This window comes from Cherax quadricarinatus, chromosome 42 (genome assembly GCF_038502225.1).
Source record: "Cherax quadricarinatus isolate ZL_2023a chromosome 42, ASM3850222v1, whole genome shotgun sequence".
Taxonomy (NCBI): domain Eukaryota; kingdom Metazoa; phylum Arthropoda; class Malacostraca; order Decapoda; family Parastacidae; genus Cherax; species Cherax quadricarinatus.
The window spans coordinates 19,148,575-19,170,826 of record NC_091333.1 but is presented as its reverse complement, the minus strand read 5'-3'; the positions used below and the strand labels follow the sequence as shown (position 1 = coordinate 19,170,826).

The following is a 22,252-nucleotide window of genomic DNA, read 5'->3' as shown; positions in this document are numbered from 1 at the left end:
TCTTTATCTAGGTCATAAGCATGGGTCAACTATATATAAATACAACAACACAATCTCTCTCAATATTAACTTAGGAAGAATCAGCATACAGATTAAGTGTACAATTATGATCCTCTGTAAATTCCTTTATCACTTGGAAATCAAAATAACATGAGATTTTCATATTTAACACTCGGCGCCGTTATGATCAACACCACACATCTGGGGAAAAAAGAGACGAGGTGGTAGAATTTATTATTTAATAAAATGATGAAAGCCACATATACTAGCAGCACAAGCTCTCACTACCTTAAGCCTACCTGAACAATCAGTGAAAGTCCCAGGGCTGATGGTCCAATTCTGAACCTAGCCATTAGCCAAATCAAGCAGACTGTGATGGAAATGTGGGCTAGAGGGCCACCAACAGCAACAGACTGATTGACCAGGTAAACACTAGACAAGTTTGGACCAGGGCTGGACTGAGTACAAAAACTCATGAAACCCATCATAAGTATATAAAAAGCATTGAGCTAGTATTAGAGAAATGAAATCACAGAAAAAAATTGAACATGAAAGTCTGGATTCCTAGCAACCAAGTCTGAATACGAAAACAGTACATTAGAGCACCTGGGAAAAGAACGATGGCAAGAGAACCCTAGGGTCTGTATCATCCAGGCTATCTGCTGAGGGGACACTCCTCACCCTCAAGCCAAATTGCTAACTGGGAAAAAATGGGTGAAATTACAGCATAAACGAAGACAAAAGCTACATGGAACTTACCCCTTTCACTGTCCAGGACTCAAATAAATATAGCTCCCTGTTTCCACTTAAATAAGTAATCTTTTTTCTGAAGGTAATAATACCAAAAGTACGAAAATTGATGGAAATTTTACAAAATTACACATGCAAAAGTTAATGAACCTGAGAGCAATTTAACCTGTAAACGGTCCATACGTACATATACATTCTTACCGCTAGCGCTCCAAATGTATATCTACATTTTATTTTTCCTCCCTCCAAATTTGGCAAAATTGGCCTGAGATACCTGGTCAGCTGGTCAGCACAGAATGCATCTTAACACTCAGTGTGCACAGTATTAAAAAGGGTGTGCAACACCCTTTAAATGTCTTACAACCTATGACCTAAGTAAAGAGAAACAATTCTGAAATGTGTAATAATGTGTCTGGCAGGCTGGCTGGCTCTATCTCTGTGTCTCTATCTATGTATATCTCTATCTGTGTCTCTCTCACAGGTACACAAATACAATTATACATCGTGTAAATTACCTAGGATAACCCAAAAAATCCAGACAGTGTTATACTGTGCTTGCAGATATAATGTGTAAACATAACTGGCAAATACGTATTCACACTTGCTCAGGAACCAGACGTGACAACGCAATCATGTGTAATACCTGTTGGTTCACGAGTGGCTCTCTGAGACAGACACACGCAGACAGAGATAAACAGAGTTAAACAGAGCTAGACAGAGACATGTTTATGTGTAACAGTGAAAACAAATAAAGGCAGGGCCATGGATGCTCATCAAATGTCACCACTGCACTGTCATCAGTGGACTGACAGTTGTCTTACATCATCCTTCAAGAGACTATTATTATTATTATTATTATTATTATTATTATTATTATTATTATTATTATATACTCCTGCATATCCAAAACATTGTTAGGACCTATAAATACTTTGTATATATTCCTAAACAATAGTAAATGACCAAGGTGGGTATAAATGTTCACATGTCAGTGTGTTTGTGACAATTTGAGTACAAATTCAGTACCTAATACATATTAGTGTCAGAACAAAGATTGGCTATGAAATCACAAGAGCTACTATAAATTATAATTTTTTTCAACAAGTCAGCCATCTCCCACCAACGCAGGGTGACCCAAAAAGAAAGAAAATCCCAAAAAAGAAAATACGTACTTTCATCATCATTCAACACTTTCACCTCACTCATACATAATCACTGTTTTTGCAGAGGTGCCCGAATACAACAGTTTAGAAGCATATATAAAGATATATAACATATCCCTCCAAACTGCCAATATCCCAAACCCCTCCTTTAAAGTGCAGGCATTGTACTTCCCATTTCCAGTACTAAAGTCCGGCTATATAAAAATAACCAGTTTCCCTGAATCCCTTCACTAAATATTACCCTGCTTACACTCCAACAGCTCATCAGGTCCCAAAAACCATTTGTCTCCATTCACTCCTAACATGCTCACGCACGCTTGCGGGAAGTCCAAGCCCCTCACCCACAAAACTTCCTTTACCCCCCTCCCTCCAACCTTTTCGAGGACGACCCCTACCCCGCCTTCCTTCCCCTACAGATTTATACACTCTCCATGTCATTCTACTTTGATCCATTCTCTCTAAATGACCAAACCACCTCAATAACCCCTCTTCCTAATACAGTGGTCTCTCAATAATCGTCAAGCTCGATAATCGTCGTTTTTGGAAATCGTCGCGTTATTCTCGTCCAAACATTGGCTCGCAAATGGTCGGTTTACTCGCTAATCGTCCTTCGTCCGGGACGTGTACTCACGCTCTGAGCCGCTTCGGCTTCTCTTCCCAGCCAGTGTGCCATTGTTTACCAGTAAGCGATGGTCCCCTCACTTGTTCATACAAAATATTTCATAATATTCAATTCGTTTTAGTGCTTGCAACTGCTAAATGAGTCACTATGGCTCCAAAGAAAGCTTCTAGTGCCAGCCCTTTGGTAAAGAATGTGAGAAACACATATAATTTATGAAAAAGTTTGTAGAAAAATACAAAGGTGGTGGTGGTAGAGTGGAAGCAGTTGCGATAGTCTTGTGTTTAATATGTACAGAATCTCTCTTTTATTTTACTTCTTACCACTTCATTGTTATATATTATTTTAATTGAAACTAACCATAGCTTGTCCTCAGTTATTCTACCTCACTATGAAAAATACTCTATCACCCAATTTTATTTTAAAATCTCTATTATTGCCCAATTTTACTTTAAACTATATTGACCAACCTTATTGTAAACTTTTTATTATTGCCCATTTTTATTTTATATTTTAGTGCACAACTTTATTGTAAACTTTTTGTCTTGTTATTACACTATTCTAGTCTTGAATTAGTTACCCACTCTTATACTTGCCCAATTGTACCAATACTTTATTGCCCAATCTATTTTGAACTTTTTATTATTGCCCTTTTTATCTGTAAAGTTTATTACCCAATTTTATTATATACTTTTTTATTATTGCCCTATTCCATTGTAGACTATCACCCAACTTTACTTTACCTTTCTTAACCTTTTGTTACCAATTTTTAAGCTTGTATATTCAACTTCAACTTTAATATTATCCTGTGTACCATCTTACTATCATATTATAACCAAGTCATTGCCATTTTTCTTTTATTTATTTTTTCTTCTTTTACTACCTTAACTTGTGTATTTTGTCTTGTCAATTTAAATTTAGTTATACTCTAGTTCTTGTTAACAACTTATATTAGACCTTAGAGCAATTACAAGTGAGAATCTTGTGCCATTTTAAACTAGTATTTTTTATATTATTAGATTAAACCTCGTTGTACTTTAGCTCATTCTAGCTCAATACATAGACAATACCAAATTCATTACATTAGACCCTAGTGCAATTACAAGTGAGAGTCTGGTGCTATTTTTAATTTGTATTTTTATATTTTTAGTTTATACTTAGTTGTACTTTAGCTCATTCTAGCACAACACTTAGACAACATCAACTTCATTATGTTTATTAGTGAATGGGCAGTTTCTTGTACTCAACTAATAGACAAAATGGAATGCTAAAGAAACAGCTATGAGTTTGGTCAACTGGAACAACAGAATGAGCAAAAAACAGGGCTCAAAAAGTAGGCGAAATCGCCGATGCGTATATGTCGCCGAGACAGCTAACTTCGCGGGAGCGTAATTCCGTGAGTTTTTTACCAAATTTCGTACTTTTGGTGCCATTACCATCTTTAACCCGTAAACGATCCAAACGTATATATACGTTTTTTCAACATTTGAAAGTACGTAAAAAAAGTTGATCTTTGTCTTTTTACATTTGAAAATGTGTAAAAAAACTTTGATTTTTTTTTTTTTTGTTATATTTGAAAATATATAGGTAGTAGGTTGGTAGACAGCAACCAACCAGGGAAGTACTACCATCCTGCCAGATGACTGTGAAACAGAAACCTGTAACTGTTTTGCATGATGGTAGGATTGCTGGTTTCTTTTTCTGTCTCATAAACACGCTAGATAACAGGGATATCTTGCTACTCCTACTTACACTTTGGTCACTTCACAGACACGCACATGCATATATATATATACATACATCTAGGTTTTTCTCCTTTTTCTAAATAGCTCTTGTTCTTCTTTATTTCTTCTATTGTCCATGGGGAAGTGGAAAAGAATCATTCCTCCGTAAGCCATGCGTGTCGTATGAGGCGACTAAAATGCCGGGAGCAATGGGCTAGTAACCCCTTCTCCTGTAGACATTTACTAAAAAAGAGAAGAAAAACTTTATAAAACTGGGATGCTTAAATGTGCGTGGATGTAGTGCGGATGACAAGAAACAGATGATTGCTGATGTTATGAATGAAAAGAAGTTGGATGTCCTGGCCCTAAGCGAAACAAAGCTGAAGGGGGTAGGGGAGTATCAGTGGGGGGAAATAAACGGGATTAAATCTGGAGTATCTGAGAGAGTTAGAGCAAAGGAAGGGGTAGCAGTAATGTTGAATGATCAGTTATGGAAGGAGAAAAGAGAATATGAATGTGTAAATTCAAGAATTATGTAGATTAAAGTAAAGGTTGGATGCGAGAAGTGGGTCATAATAAGCGTGTATGCACCTGGAGAAGAGAGGAATGCAGAGGAGAGAGAGAGATTTTGGGAGATGTTAAGTGAATGTAAAGGAGCCTTTGAACCAAGTGAGAGAGTAATCGTGGTAGGGGGCCTGAATGCTAAAGTAGGAGAAACTTTTAGAGAGGGTGTGGTAGGTAAGTTTGGGGTGCCAGGTGTAAATGATAATGGGAGCCCTTTGATTGAACTTTGTATAGAAAGGGGTTTAGTTATAGGTAATACATATTTTAAGAAAAAGAGGATAAATAAGTATACAAGATATGATGTAGGGCGAAATGACAGTAGTTTGTTGGATTATGTATTGGTAGATAAAAGACTGTTGAGTAGACTTCAGGATGTATATGTTTATAGAGGGGCCACAGATATATCAGATCACTTTCTAGTTGTAGCTACACTGAGAGTATAAGGTAGATGGGATACAAGGAGAATAGAAGCATCAGGGAAGAGAGAGGTGAAGGTTTATAAACTAAAAGAGGAGGCAGTTAGGGTAAGATATAAACAGCTATTGGAGGATAGATGGGCTAATGAGAGCATAGGCAACGGGGTCGAAGAGGTATGGGGTAGGTTTAAAAATGTAGTGTTAGAGTGTTCAGCAGAAGTTTGTGGTTACAGGAAAGTGGGTGCGGGAGGGAAGAGGAGCGATTGGTGGAATGATGATGTAAAGAGAGTAGTAAGGGAGAAAAAGTTAGCATATGAGAAGTTTTTACAAAGTAGAAGTGATGCAAGGAGGGAAGAGTATATGGAGAAAAATAGAGAGGTTAAGAGAGTGGTGAAGCAATGTAAAAAGAAAGAAAATGAGAGAGTGGGTGAGATGTTATCAACAAATTTTGTTGAAAATAAGAAAAAGTTTTGGAGTGAGATTAACAAGTTAAGAAAGCCTAGAGAACAAATGAATTTGTCAGTTAAAAATAGGAGAGGAGAGTTATTAAATGGAGTTAGAGGTATTGGGAAGATGGAGGGAATATTTTGAGGAATTGTTAAATGTTGATGAAGATAGGGAAGCTGTGATTTCATGTATAGGACAAGGAGGAATAACATCTTGTAGGAGTGAGGAAGAGCCAGTTGTGAGTGTGGGGGAAGTTCGTGAGGCAGTAGGTAAAATGAAAGGGGGTAAGGCAGCCGGGATTGATGGGATAAAGATAGAAATGTTAAAAGCAGGTGGGGATATAGTTTTGGAGTGGTTGGTGCAATTATTTAATAAATGTATGGAAGAGGGTAAGGTACCTAGGGATTGGCAGAGAGCATGCATAGTTCCTTTGTATAAAGGCAAAGGGGATGAAAGACAGTGCAAAAATTATAGGGGGATAAGTCTGCTGAGTATACCTGGTAAAGTGTATGGTAGAGTTATTATTGAAAGAATTAAGAGTAAGATGGAGAATAGGATAGCAGATGAACAAGGAGGCTTTAGGAAAGGTAGGGGGTGTGTGGACCAGGTGTTTACAGTGAAACATAAAAGTGAACAGTATTTAGATAAGGCTAAAGAGGTCTTTGTGGCATTTATGGATTTGGAAAAGGCGTATGACAGCGTGGATAGGGGGGAAATGTGGCAGATGATAAGGCTGCTTTGTGGCAAGTTTGTATGACAGTGTAGGGGGGAAATGTGTAAGTGTTAGGAGGTAGGTTACTGAAAGCAGTGAAGAGTTTTTACGAGGATAGTGAGGCTCAAGTTAGAGTATATAGGAAAGAGGGAAATTATTTCCCAGTAAAAGTAGGCCTTAGACAAGGATGTGTGATGTCACCGTGGTTGTTCAATATATTTATAGATGGGGTTGTAAGAGAAGTAAATGCGAGGGTCTTGGCAAGAGGCGTGGAGTTAAAAGATAAAGAATCACACACAAAGTGAGAGTTGTCACAGTTGCTCTTTGCTGATGACACTGTGCTCTTGGGAGATTCTGAAAAGAAGTTGCAGAGATTGGTGGATGAATTTGGTAGGGTGTGAAAAAGAAGAAAATTAAAGGTGAATACAGGAAAGAGTAAGGTTATGAGGATAACAAAAAGATTAGGTGATGAAAGATTGAATATCAGATTGGAGGGAGAGAGTATGGAGGAGGTGAATGTATTCAGATATTTGGGAGTGGACGTGTCAGCGGATGGGTCTATGAAAGATGAGGTGAATCATAGAATTGATGAGGGGAAAAGAGTGAGTGGTGCACTTAGGAGTCTGTGGAGACAAAGAACTTTGTCCTTGGAGGCAAAGAGGGGAATGTATGAGAGTATAGTTTTACCAACACTCTTATATGGGTGTGAAGCATGGGTGATGAATGTTGCAGCGAGGAGAAGGCTGGAGGCAGTGGAGATGTCATGTCTGAGGGCAATGTGTGGTGTGAAAATAATGCAGAGAATTCGTAGTTTGGATGTTAAGAGGAGGTGCGGGATTACCAAAACTGTTGTCCAGAGGGCTGAGGAAGGGTTGTTGAGGTGGTTCGGACATGTAGAGAGAATGGAGCGAAACAGAATGACTTCAAGAGTGTATCAGTCTGTAGTGGAAGGAAGGCAGGGTAGGGGTAGGCCTAGGAAAGGTTGGAGAGAGGGGGTAAAGGAGGTTTTGTGTGCGAGGGGCTTGGACTTCCAGCAGGTATGCGTGAGCGTGTTTGATAGGAGTGAATGGAGACAAATGGTTTTTAATACTTGTCGTGCTGTTGGAGTGTGAGCAAAGTAACATTTATGAAGGGGTTCAGGGAAACCGGCAGGCCGGACTTGAGTCCTGGAGATAGGAAGTACAGTGCCTGCACTCTGAAGGAGGGGTGTTAATGTTGCAGTTTAAAAACTGTAGTGTAAAGCACCCTTCTGGCAAGACAGTGATGGAGTGAATGATGGTGAAAGTTTTTCTTTTTCGGGCCACCCTGCCTTGGTGGGAATCGGCCAGTGTGATAAAAAAAACAAAAAAAATTTGAAAATATGTAAAAAAAACGTAATGTACTTTTATAGCACTACACATGTGAACGTAGATCTGCTTGGACCATTTACGGGTTAAAAGATTCTCTATCTTTTCATAAGAAAAAATAATTTTTTTTTTTTCCAAAAATTTATTGACATAGAATGACAGTTTCAGAAAGGGGCCTGCGACAGTCAAAGGGTTAAGACTATAGATATTTTAAGGTAAGTAATGAGTAAGCACTATATTATATTAAAGTTTAATAATAATATTATTAATATTAGTACATACGTATTATTGTAATAATAATGCGTAATAATAATTATTAATATTATTATTAATTTAGGGCACTGGAGCACAGATCCACTGTATAGCACTTGTCTGGATTTTTGGGGATATCCTAGGTAATTTATACTATGTATGATAACTTTACTTATGTGTACCTGTGTGAGAGAGAGAGAGAGAGAGAGAGAGAGAGAGAGAGAGAGAGAGAGAGAGAGAGAGAGAGAGAGACAGAGAGAGAGACAGAGAGAGAGAGAGAGAGAGAGAGACAGAGAGAGAGACAGAGAGAGAGAGAGAGAGAGAGACAGAGAGAGAGAGAGAGAGAGAGAGAGAGAGAGAGAGAGAGAGAGAGAGACAGAGAGAGAGAGACAGAGAGAGACAGAGAGAGAGAGAGAGACAGAGAGAGACAGAGAGAGACAGAGACAGAGAGAGACAGAGAGAGAGAGACAGAGAGAGAGAGACAGAGAGACGACACCCACCCACCCGGCCGACCGGCCTGCCTGCTAGCCAGCCAGCCAGCCATCCAAATACGTATTACACATTTATTTATTTATTTATTTTATAATTTGAGCACACTTACAGAGGTACAAAAAAAATACAGATAAGAGCAGCATGCCAAAGCCACTTATACTATGCATAGCATTACGGGCTGGCTTAAAATTAACTTAAGATTAACTAAGCAATGATGAAATCAGTGAAAAACATTAATGTAAACTGATTACTATAAAGCACAAGTGAGTATTACAAAGACAGGTCATATGGTTGCATGCATTGTTATAAATTCAGTAGAATGGAGTATTCTGTTAGGTAGTGTATTTAAAAAATAATAAAGTTAGATTGGGTTTTAGGTTTAACATTTATGTGATATAATTGTGAGAAACATTTAAGATATACAATTTATAAGGTTCAGTTATTCAGTATTTATTTGGTTTTGGGTGAGTAAGTGATCTTTGAGAAGAGACTTGAATTTATAAACAGGTAGTGTTTCTTTTATATTTACAGGTAATGAATTCCAGATTTTAGGGCCTTTTATGTGCATTGAGTTTTTGCATAGCGTGAGATGGACACGAGGAATATCAAAGAGTGATCTGTGCCTTGTGTTATGGTCATGTGTTCTGTTGAGGTTGGCAAGGAGATGTTTGAGGGGAGGGTTAATATCAGAGTTGAGTGTTCTATGTATGTAATAGGTGCAGTAATAAGTATGGATGTTTTGTATGGTGAGTAGGTTGAGTGTATTGAATATTGGTGGAGTGTGCTGCCTGTAGTGAGAATTTGTTATCATTCTAACTGCAGCCTTTTGTTGGGTAATTAGTGGTCTGAGATGGTTACTTGTTGTTGAGCCCCATGCACAAATTCCATAGGTGAGATAGGGGTAAATAAGAGAGTGATATAGGGCCAGGAGGGCTGACTGTGGAGCATAGTACCGTATCTTCGATAGTATGCCTACAGTCTTGGAAATTTTCTTAGAAATTTGTTGTATATGTGTATGAAATTTGAGTCTATTATCAAGGTGGATTCCTAAGAATTTTCCCTCTGTTAGCTTTGTGATAGGTGATCCGTTTATCATTATGTTAAGAGGGACATCTGTAGCTCTGTTACCAAACTGAATGAAGTAGGTTTTGTCAATGTTTAGTGTAAGTTTGTTAGTACTCATCCAGGTAGATATTTTCTGTAATTCGGTATTTACAGTATTGGCTAGCGTGACTGGGCTCGGGTGGGAGAAGACGTATGTTGTGTCATCAGCAAAAAGTGTGGGTTTGAGTAATTGAGAAGCATTTGGTAGGTCATTTATGTATAGGAGAAAGAGAAGAGGGCCAAGGACACTTCCCTGTGGGACACCAACTGTAATTGGTTGTGCAGAAGAGTTTGCCCCATTTGCGTACACATATTGGCTTCTGTTGCTGAGGTATGACTTGAGGTAGTTGAGGGAGTGCCCTCTTATACCATAGTGTGACAATTTTACGTGGAGCAAGTCATGGTCAACTGTATCAAAAGCTTTACGTAAGTCAATGAAGATCCCCAGTGGGACTTCTTTTTTCTCTATTGCAGTGTATATATGTTCTAGCATGTGTATAATAGCATCATTAGTATTTTTATTAGGCCTGAATCCAAATTGGCAGGGGTTGAGTATGTTTTGGGAGATAAGGTAGGAGTAGATTCGTTTATGAATTAATTTTTCGAAGATTTTTGAGAGAGGGTGTAAGTTGGATATTGGCCTATAGTTATTCAACTCTGTTTGGTCTCCTCCTTTGTGGATCGGGGTGACCCTTGCTATTTTGAGTACTGTAGGGAAGGTGGAGGATTCAATGGATTTGTTAAAGAGTGTTGCAATGATTGGTGATAGCACTTGTGACACTTTTTTGTATATAAAGGGTGGTAAGGTATTTAAATCTCCTGCCTTGTTTTTTAGTGCGTTGATAATAAGGGAGACTTCGTATGGGTTAGTCGGAGCTAGGAACAGTGTGTTCGGGTAGTTGCCGGTGAGGTAGTCATTTGGTGGGGTATCTGAGCTTGGGATTTTATTGGCAAGGTTTTGTCCTATAGTGGAGAAGAAATCATTGAGTCTGTTTGCTGTTTCTGTTGGTGGGAGTTGGGGTTCATCTGATTTTGCTAATTTTATTTCGCTATTTCGTGATATCTTTTTTGTTCCCAGAATTTCTGATAGGGTTTTCCAGGTCTTTTTTATATCACCTCGTAAGTTGGATAATCTGTTCTCATAATACAATTTTTTTGCCCTTCTTATCAGGCTGGTTAGGATTGACGAGTAACGTTTTGTTTGGTCTCTGGTTATGTGACCCATTCTGTACTGTTTTTCATATTGGTGTTTTGTATTTATGGATTTGAGAATGCTGGGTGTTAGCCAGGGACTGTTCAGTCTCTTAGCTGTCATCTGCTTAGTTTTTTTAGGGCAGTGCTTGTTATAGAGGTATTGAGTCTTTTTTAGAAAATTATTAATACATTCGTCAATATCTGTATTGATTTCTAGCTCAGTGTGCCAGTCAATGTTTGCTACTGCTGTTGTGAAGTTATTAATGGCTGCCTCATTGTGAAGTCTGAAGGTGACTTTAGTAGTGTCTTGGGGTAATTTACCAAGAGTTGTTATGAGGAAAGTAGGGTAGTGGTCTGTGGTATTATCTGTAATTATGCCTGATTTTGAAGGGGATATGGTGTTGGTCCAGATGTGGTCAAGTAGGGAAACACTAGTCTCTGTAACTCTTGTAGGTTTTGTTACTGTTGGTAGCAACATACAGTTACTCATTGTGTTTGTGAATTCAGTAACGTGTGGGTCCTGGTCTTGCAGGAGATTTATATTGAAGTCACCTGAGAGTAGTAAGTGATCTTTGTTCATGCGTGCATCAGTTATCATACTTCCTAGGTTTTGACTAAATTGGCTAATGTTTGACTGTGGAACTCTGTAGATGTTTATCAATGTGAGAGGTTTTTGTAGGTATTTGGATTTGAATTTGGCTATTATATATTCCCCATGTTCATCTCTTGTGCAAGTATTAGTGATACATTCTAGTTGGTCTGAGTAGTATATGGCTGTGCCACCCCCTTGTTGGTCTGGCCTACAGTTGTGTATGGCTGTGTAACCAGGAATGGCATAGACATCTGTACTATCAGGCTTTAGCCAGGTTTCAGTTAGTGTAATGATGGACATATTGGCATGTAAGGAATTTAGTAATGCTATGAGGTCATCGTAATGCTTGCTTAAAGATCTGATATTGTAGTTAAAGATAGTTATGTTGTTGTTGGCACTGAGAAGTGCCTTTGATTGTTCTGCAGTGTAGTAATTACAGTAACTGTTTGATTCATTTAAGTCATTAAATAAGAGGTTGGTATCTGGATCAATGCTTGTAATCATAAGATTTGTAGTGAATCTATAGTTAGAATTAAGTATAAAACAAAGTAAATAGTCTTAAGCTAAAAAATAGCACCTGAATTATTTAACAAATGTAAAATAATGAGCTAAGGTAGTTTTTTTTTTTTTTTTTTTTTAAGCTAAAATAAAGGAGACAATATAAAAGGGACTAGTACAAATAAAGTGATGATCAAATAATGGAGCTTGGGAATATGATAGTAGGTAGTACTATAAAATAAATGAGCTTTGGAATATAATGGCAAAATTGTGAACTTGTTCTACTTTAGCACCTGAGAATAGCACCTTGATTATTTTAACAATTGTGAATGTATAAGCTAGGGTAGTTATATAAAGCTAAAATAAAGGAGAAAATATATAAGGGACTAAAATTAAGTAATGGTAAACAAAGTTAAATGGACAGATGGTCACTATGAAATAATATTGGTTTAGGAGTAAGATCTGATTTGTAATATTAGATAAATTGAGCAGTTTATTGCACAATAAAAGTAAAAAAAATGAGGTAGTTGGTACTAGCTAGCAAAAGATAGTTTTGGTACTTGCAAAAAGTAATTGGAATATACACTAATTGCATACACAATGTAAAGTGACTAAAAAAACAAGTAGTGATAAACAAAATTAAATGGACAGGTAAGAAAAAATGAATATTATTAATTTGGAGTAAGATTTGACTTTTAATTTAAAATTATGAGCAATTAATAGCAGTAAGAAAGTTATAGAGTATTGGAGGTAGTTGGCATTAGCTAGTGATGAAAAATAATAAAAATAATAATGTACAATATAATAGTAACGTACACTATATGCACCACACGTATATATGTATTAAGGGCACTTATCTAATCTGTTACAGAAATGTCAGCTTTTCTAAGGAAGGTAGAGAAATCATGTTTGTTTGAGATGGTATATTGTTGTCCTGTTGATGTTTTCCTTACTAGTATTTTCACATCTCGCGTGAAACACTGATGTATTTTGTTTTCCTGTTTAAGTTTTCTCAGCCTGAACAGAAGGTTTTGACGTTTTTTTGTTAGACACTCATTTATGTACACTCCATTTTTCATTGTAATTGCTGATTTAATTAGGTCCTTTCTTTTATCGTATGAATGAAGTCGGATCATTATACTGTGTTTACTTCCTGGTTTTCCTAACAAACGTGTTTCTTTGATTTCATTGTTTTGCACGATGACTTGTACGTGGTCCTGTATTATCCTGACAGCAGTTTCTTTGCACTGAGCTTGTGTTATGTCACTAGGAATGTGTGGACTGTTTATTATAACTGCATCAGACAACTTATCTTGTTCAGTTTTGTCGTCTTGGAAATCAAGGTATTCATTTAGTCGAGTGTGCATGTTCTGATTCCAGTCCTTGATTGCTTCTTCAACCTTCATATTTATTGTTGTTATTTGCTCAGTGTGACTGGCTATAGCTGCTTTTAGAGTATTTTCTGTGTCAACACTTCCCGATGTAATCTTCTCTTCAAGGTTTTGGATCTTATTCTCGAGGTTGGTTATCTTGGAATCTCGTCGCTCGAGTGCTGCTTTGATATCTTTGATTTCATTTTCTAGAGCAACGATGTAGTCCTTGATATTGTCAGGAATAATCGTACCTGAGTTATCATGGATGAATCCTTTGAAGGGAGTGGAGTTGGAGGGGGAGTCAGCCATGTTTGTTGTTGTTGTTGTTGTTGTTGTTCCCTGGGTGGCGTCGGTGAGGGGGGTTGATGATACACTGGCGTCCTGCTGGGTAGACAAGTTGAGTTCTAGGGTCCTTGCTGTTATTCTTTTATTACTGGTGTTGTGTCTTCTGCGATATCCTTTCATAGTATCACTGAAGTAGATACTGTGTAGCAATGGAGGAGAAGGCTTGTTTTCTCGGAGTTTGGGTTAAGTGGTTGTCTGGCAGCGGAGGCAGTGTTTGGGTTAGCAGGGCTGTCTTCCTTAGATCTTCTAATTTTGTCAAGATTTGGGTTACACATGTTGCAGAGTTGCTTCTCTTTTCTTAGGGCATAGGTTATAGGACATTCTGGCAGGATGACACTACCAGTGGTATTCTCCCATTCCACTGTGTCAACAATACTTTAAGATAACAGTAACATACAATACTGTATGCGATGTAAAATTTACAATACAGTTCACTACCATGTATACATAATATACAGTACATAAATGATTAAAATATATCAATAGAAGTAAATTATGGTAAAAAGAATGAAATGATTGTACATTACATTACAGTACTAAGTAGGTAGTTTATAGCAAAGGTTTGACATTATGCCCTACCCAGTATGTCGGCAATTTTCAAAGGTTCGATTTACGTCCATTTTGACTTACGACCAGTTGGTCGGAACCAAGCTTAGTTGTAAGTCAGATGGTACCTGCATACGTTTGCACTGTTTACGGGTTAAGCACTGGCAATTTAACCAAGTCCTATTTAAGTCGATTCCAATTCTCCCTTCAATCCAATTCTTAGCTACTTCGTTAGTATACCTTCTGTTCTATCGACTGAGCACAAAAAAACTGCCAATTCAACTACAGTAGACCTTTATATTACACAGCAGTTATGTTCCTGAAAATGCCGTGTTTGATAAACTGAAGAACTTGTGAGAAAAATAGGGTTATGTTCCTGGGAGCCTCAAAAAAGCCAAACTACTTTTTTTTTTTTAGACCTCCAGATGTTACAAAAATTAAAGTGAATATGTAATTGTAAATCACTGTCGTGATGTATGTTGTTTTTACTGATTAAGAATACAAATGCAACAGAAATAATATATTTACTTTAAATTGTGGGTGCTGGTGTTTGTGGATGATTGTAAAGTGAGTGCAGAGTTATGCTGTGGCCCTACTGGGCTGAGGTGGATGGTATAGGTTCTGGTACTGAAGTCGATGGTTGTACTGGAGTATGCATAAGTTCTGTAATGGATTTCTGTTCTATTTCACCCTGCAGTACATTATACAACTGATGGCGAGTGGAGAGTTATACTGTGGCCCTACTCGGTTGAAGCGGATGGTAGAGGTTCTGGTACTGAAGTCAATGGTTGTACTGAAGTATGCATAAGTTCTGTAATGGATTCCTGTTCTATTTTACCATGCAGTACATTATACAACTGACGGTAAGTGTGGCATGCAAAGAGTACGTAACCTTTATTCGGCGCGAACCAGGTGACTGAGGGATGACGATGTGGCCCCGTCGTTCAACCAGTAACCAGGTTCCAGCCAATTCGAAGATGGTTTTGGCAATCGCAGAGGTTATGTGGGTACCACTCTCCTGTCTGCCCTTGTCATTCCCATTCTAGAGCCAGTTGAAGCATGGTCTGCTCTCTAGTGGCTTCTATTCTGCCTTGCTTACTGTGGAGTGCACTAATACCTATCACTGTACATAGTGTATATGGTGTACATACTTCTGTTCTAAATTGGTGAAGGATAATACAAGTCAAAACTTTTCTGCTGTGTTTATTTTGCTCCCTTTACACCCAGGATAACAGGCCATTTGGAATCCTGGGTTGTAATATGGGCAGCCTGTCTGAGAGCTGGAGCTGGACTTAGATAAAGGGTTGAGCCTAGGGTGAAGCTGGAAGCAGGAACATTGTTTAGCTTGCTGTCTGGCATTGCATTTAGTTTTGCCAACGCTTTACAAACTTTGCGTGTCAGTTGTTTTGTTATGGTCAGCCTTGCTATTGTGTGATCGTTTAACAGCTCACTACTAGCCTGTTCGGTGTGAAGATTTTGCAGTCAGCTTTGCTATTGCGTATCCACCTTGTATGCATATTCTGCAATTGTACTGTGCATAGCTAAGCGTGTTCTGCAAATAACGGGTTATGTTGGGGTATTCTGCAATCATACTGTGCATAGCAAATAACTTATACATTGTGGTATGCCACCTAGACGAGTCAGACGTCTGGTGTCGGCATATACCTTGTTTAACCTACCTAAATTGTCCCTACAGCGTTGTTGGCAAATTGCTCGTTCCACTGGTATTGATTACGAACGCACTCTCACAGCTGCGCAACTGCGTTCACTGATCACTGACAAACTTCGAGAAGAAGAGATGGCACATCAGACTCCTCCCTCTACGAGAGCTAGGGAAAAAACTCCTATGTTCTCGCAGGAGGAAGATGACATATCAATGGAGCAAAATCGTCAGTATAGTGCAGCAGGGTTGTCTCAAGGTGAATCAGCGGCGTTGGCACTTGAGCTGGCAAAAATCAATCTTGAGCAGACTAGGGAACAGAGAGCATTTGCAAAAGAAGAATTTGATAGGGAAAAAGAAAGGAGGCAGTTTTCGCATTCTGTAAATGACTAGTTTACATAAAGCAGTACAGCTTGTTCCCCACTTCAATGAGGCCGAACCAGAACAATTTTTCGAAAGCTTCAAAAATCAGGCTCGAGCCTTGAGGTAGCCGGAACAGCATTGGGCATCGTTGGTTCACACAGCATTGTTTGGCAAGGCACAGGAATTTACGTCAGTGTTAAATGACACTGAATTTTCTGATTATAAAGTAGTGAAGACCACAGTTTTGGGAGCATATACATGTATCCCAGCTAAGTACAGAAAGTTGTTTAAATTAGGCAGACGACAGCTTGGTCAATCCCTGGTTGATTTTGTGCGACAGCAGACCAAAGCTTTTACCAGCTGGTATAAAGCAAGTGGTGTCGCTACCTTCGATGATCTAGTGCAGCTTATTCTGATTGACAACCTACTGGAGTCTGTGGGACCAGAGGTTCAAGTCTTTCTGCAGGATCGTGACTTAACCACTGCATTGGAGGCAGCAAGGTTGGCTGATACCTTTGAAACTAACCGCTCCTTGTCCGAGCGGTCCCGTCTCTCTTTTCAACAGCCTGGCATGAGCAGAGATCGTCAACCTTGGAGAATGAAGTGCCAGCCGGAGGGAGAACGTCTACATCAGCCAACTAAGTCACCTGGTGAGCCACGCTTCTCAGCTTATGGTCCACCTGGTGAGAGAAACTATTCAACATGGTGCATCTCGACAACAGTATCCAGAGAGACACCAGCCAGAGCAACACCAGTTGCAACGTCAGCAGGGAGTAAAGGGCAAGCCTGTCGTCTGCTTCCTCTGTAACCAAGTAGGTCACATCCATCCCAACTGCCCCCACAAACCCCAACCCATTGGGAAAATCTCTAATATCCCTAGTAACATGTCCCCAAGAGAAGTAGAAAAAGGGATGGCCCCTTATTATTGTAAGAGTCTTATTTCCCTTCAGGAAAACTCTGAAACAACTGAAGTCAAAACCTTTAGAGATACTGGGGCATACTGCTCACTTATAAGAGGGAGTATTACCCCTTTCAAAGAATACCTCCTTAAATTCCTCCATTTTGTTGGAAGCATTTGGAGGAGCTATATATTCTGTCCCTTTGCATAAAATTTATGTACAGTGCAAATATTACACTGGATACTTGACTGTGGGTGTATCCGAAGGATTCCTCATGAAAGATGCCATGTTATTACTGTACTGGGTAATAACATTACCACTGCTAGTGTGTGTCCTGAACCCATGATTAATTCTTCTCCGGTGTTGGCCATAACTTGGGCAACATCCCGAGGGTTGTCTGGCGAGAATGTTGACCTATCCTTGGACGACTCTGATCTCAGAATAGCCACGTTGCTTTACGAGGCACACCGGCCGGAGCCTCGTAAATCAAGTGAACAGACCCCGATCAAGCCTTCCTATTCCCAGGTTGCAGGATTGCCAGATCTCTCTGTTTCCATGCCCGAGGGACTGTCCTTCCTGGAGGAACAACGAAGGACCCTTCTTTAAATTTCGCTTTTCAGGCAGCCATGGGTAAATCCTCTTTGGATCATCCAGTCAAGTATAAACTTAAAAACGATTATTTGATCTGCACAGACTGGTAAGAAGATAGAGGGCCGGCAATTGTCTGACAGGTTAGTGGTTCCAACAAAGTTTAGACCTCAAATACTGAATATAGCTCATAATACTTCATTAGGCGTCACTTAGGCCATTTGGAATCCTGGGTTGTAATAGTAAGGCATCAGCTGCTCACGACACCGTTTCAGGGTCCTGTTCAGTGAAAAAGTCCAAGTCAGTCAGTCAGTTATTCATCACACAAACTCGTATACTTACCTCATTCTTTTTAACTGCACAGTGACGCTTCATTATGGCCAGAGGTTATCTCTTGTCTAATATCTCTATTTTCTTCATTAACTCTAAGACTTAAATGCTTACACCTTTTCTTGCCACTTTCAACAACAATGGTAGGCCTACTGGGTCCCATGATTGCTTGGCAGATACAAGATACACGTATGGTAATTAAAACATCAAAACAATTCACAAACACAGCTAGCTCCTAAGACAGAATGGAACTGAATGCATATTCACTAAGGCTGGGATGGTGGTGGCGGGAGTGTCGGGGGTGGCAGGGGATGACAGGAGGTCTATCCACTGACCCACAGCAGGGCGGCAGTTTGAGCTGGGGAAACTTTTTCCACACCCACAAATGGAACCACGTAAAGTTAATGTTCCGAAGTGTTGTACAAAATTGTGCCGCCATTTTTCAATAGCGCAATAACCAAAAACGTGGCAAATAAATCTTGTGTAATATAACGGTCTACTGTATTACAACTACCCTACAAAATGTTCAAAACTTTGGTAATTTGGCCAATTTTACACAAATTTAAAATATGCCAATTTAAAAATAGAGAGAGAAATAAACAATGTAGATATTCCTGGCATTGAAATAACATTTCCTCTGTTCATTAGTCACGTCCCCAGGCCTCTCCTCTCTTACACATGCTGTCCATTTCGAATTTATAATCACACAACAGAAGATTTATTATTTCCCGGATATTTTTTTTTATTTTTTTTAACACATCAGCCGATTCCCACCAAGGCAGGGTGGCCCGAAAAAGAAAAACTTTCATCATTCACTCCATCACTGCCTTGCCAGAGGGGTGCTTTACACTACAGTTATAAAACTGCAATATTAACGCCCTTCCTTCAGAGTGCAGACACTGTACTTCCCATCTCCAGGACTCAAGTCTGGCCTGCCGGTTTCCCTGAATCCCTTCATAAATGTTACTTTGCTCACACTCCAACAGCATGTCAAGTATTAAAAATCATTTGTCTCCATTCACTCCCATCAAATACGCTCACGCATGCTTGCTGGAAGTCCAAGCCCCTTGCACACAAAACCTCCTTTACCCCCTCCCTCCAACTCTTCCTATGCCAACCCCTACCCCACCTTCCCTCCACTACAGATTTATACACTCTCGAAGTCATTCTGTTTTGTTCCATTCTCTCTACATGTCCGAACCACCTCAACAATCCCTCCTCAGCCTTCTGGATAATAGTTGTAATCCCACACCTTCTCCTAATTTCCAAACTACAAATTCTCTGGATAATATTCACACCACACATTACTCTCAGACATGACATCTCCACTGCCTCCGGCCTCCTCCTCGTTGCAACATTCATCACCCATGCTTCACACCCATACAAGAGTGTTGGTACAACTATACTCTCATACATTCCCCTCTTTGCTTCCACGGACAAAGTCCTTTGTCTCTACAGACTCCGAAGTGCACCACTCACCCTTTTCCCCTTATCAATTCTACGATTCACCTCATCCTTCATAGACACATCTGCTGACACATCCACTCCTAAATATCAGAATACATTCACCTCCTCCATACTATCTCCCTCCAATCTGATATCCAGTCTTTCGTCACTTAATCTTTTTATCCTCATAACCTTACTCTTTCCTATATTCACTTTTAATTTTCTTCTTTTACATACCCTACCAAATTCATCCACCAACCTCTGCAACTTCTCTTCAGAATCTACCAAAAGCACAGTGTCATCAGCAAAGAGCAACTGTGACAACTCCCACTTTGTGTTTGATTCTTTATCTTTTAACTCCACACCCCTTGCCAAAACCCTCTCATTCACTTCTCTTACAATGCCATCTATAAATATATTGAACAACCACGGTGACATCACACATCCTTATCTAAGGCCTACTTTTACTGGGAAATAATCTCCCTCTCTCCTACATACTCTAACAGGAATAAACTATACCACGGATGGTGTTTGAGAACGCGATGTAAGAGTGTCTCAAAACTCCAGACCGTCTCGTTTTGAGTTTTGAGACCCTTACCGCGGGTTCAAACCCCATCCGTGGTATGGTTTGTTTGCAATCGTGTCATTACAATTTTGTGAGTCATCTAACAGGAATCACTGGTCATGGTTTATAGCATCCCAATAACTCAATCAGACCTATTAACAGACCAGGGGTGTAGGGAGGCCTTGACTGTCCTCGGGAAAAATATGTAAAAATCTAAAATTTCTTCTAATTTACAGGCCAATTTTAAGCTACTTCTTGTCAAAATCAACTATATCAATAGAATAGCTCATCTCCCATTCTATTAGAAAATACCAAGAAACAGCCAATAAAACCATCCTAAAAAACACCTCAGTCAATATATTAAACCAAACACATGGGAAAAGCAAAACTTTGACTATCATAAAACACATGGAACAAGAATTTTCTTTTTAGACTATGTGCACTCACCATGCAAACCCATTCTCCCATATCTATGACAAAATTTACCACTGACAGTTTATGTTAGTAAGCAAAGCTCACAACATAAAACTATGTGAAGGACCCTGGCCTCAGTGACAGTTCTACATGATGGCCACTGAAAGGGTTAAAGGTTAAATCCGAGTGGTTTTTATTGCAACAATTACTACAACTATCACTACCCAGGCATAATGACAAATACGGCTGCACAAACAATATGCACACAAAGCTTTTAATGTGGTTGTTTTGGTCAGAGTAGAGGTGTGTGTAGCTTAACCCTGAGCAAAATGTAGCACAAATGAAAGTATTCAACATACTCTCAGATATACATACATCACTATTACTATTATGTGATGGCTGCTTTGTCAAATGGTCATCCTGATGTGGTTCCACAACAAATGCCAGTTTCATCATCTGCAGTCAGCCCCCTTGCACAATATCTAGTTTAATTCAATATTTGTAATGTTCTTGTTCAATGCTTGACTATATTACTTTTGCACTTAAAGCTTTATTGGGCAGTTAATCCAGTGTTCTATACCCTTTGTAATTTTTTTCCAAACGTCTTTACTGCACCTTTTAATGCAGTGTGCTACAGTAATATTTATATAAAATAATGCTCCATATACAATGTCATTTTCCATGTAGTGTACAGAAAGCGGATGTGTAATATTCCCTGTAAGCGAGCGCGTTTTATTCCTGTCAGTCTGGCAGTGGCCAGGACAGAAGCAGATGAGGTGTGTTTAGTTCAGTACCAGACAGGTGGTAACAGAGGTAAAGTCATCATGTTTGGGCACTATTAACCTTTAGTATCTCTCCATTTCTGGTTATACTCATTTTACAATCGAATTACAGTAATTTTTCTTTTTTTTTATGAAATCTGGTTATGTTGGAATAAGCTCTTTATTTAACCTTCCTAAACAAGAATGCAAGTGCTTTGAGTTTTTAATCATATGATATTTTTCTTAGTAATGGTACAAGCTTGGGAGAATCCTTTCTTTATTTGACTTTTATAAAATTTGGAGACCAAAACTGTATAGCCTATTGAAGATGTTCTCTCACAAGTGTGTTGTCAACACTGTTTCTAGTATTTTATGCAAATAAATTACTACTTATGAAACCTAACATTTTTTGGCTTCACTGCTTATGGACATTTAGTGTACTCACAGGTCCTTTGTCTCCAGACATTTCACGTTCTTGTTTGAAACTGCTAGACCCAATGTTATGATACTATTTATTAGTCAACATCAAAAGTCATCTTCCACATCTCCAATCACAAATACATTCTCACATTCATCCCCCCCCCCCAAAAAAAGTCATTTGCAAATTTTGTCATTATTTACTGGAATATGAAAAAAATCAGTCTGGATAATTATTTTCAAAATAAGAAATGCAAAACTAATGATACTCTTAGATCACTTACACTAAAACTGGAATAATTTTGTACACTAACAGCCTCGTTAAGGTAAACAAAATTGCAGAGCAGAAGCATCCACTTACCTTATCAATTCAATCACCTAAACCACAGGGAACCAATAAAGTTCCCAATAGAAAAAACAATTCTAGTACATCATAAACACTATGTGGAAAATATCAGACTGGCTCAAGATATGGACACCACAATTACTTCCAAAACCCTTAACTTTCTTCTATGAGGAACTTAAGTTCCTCCAGGTAGTTCCTAATCAGCCAAGTTCTGATGCTTGCACTGGACTGTGTGGTACTAGCAAAAACAGGCTGACTGATCAAGCATTCAACCAGAAGGCCTGGCACAGGACTTAGCACTTCTAGAAAATGACCTAACAGAATCA

At 38.9% G+C, this 22,252-nt stretch overlaps 1 protein-coding gene across 3 annotated transcripts in view; it reads right to left on the bottom strand.

The window, feature by feature from the left end:
- Hsp110 (heat shock protein 70Cb) overlaps positions 1–22,252 on the bottom strand; it is a 200,455-nt gene that overhangs the window by 74,932 nt on the left and 103,271 nt on the right. The window lies entirely within an intron of this gene.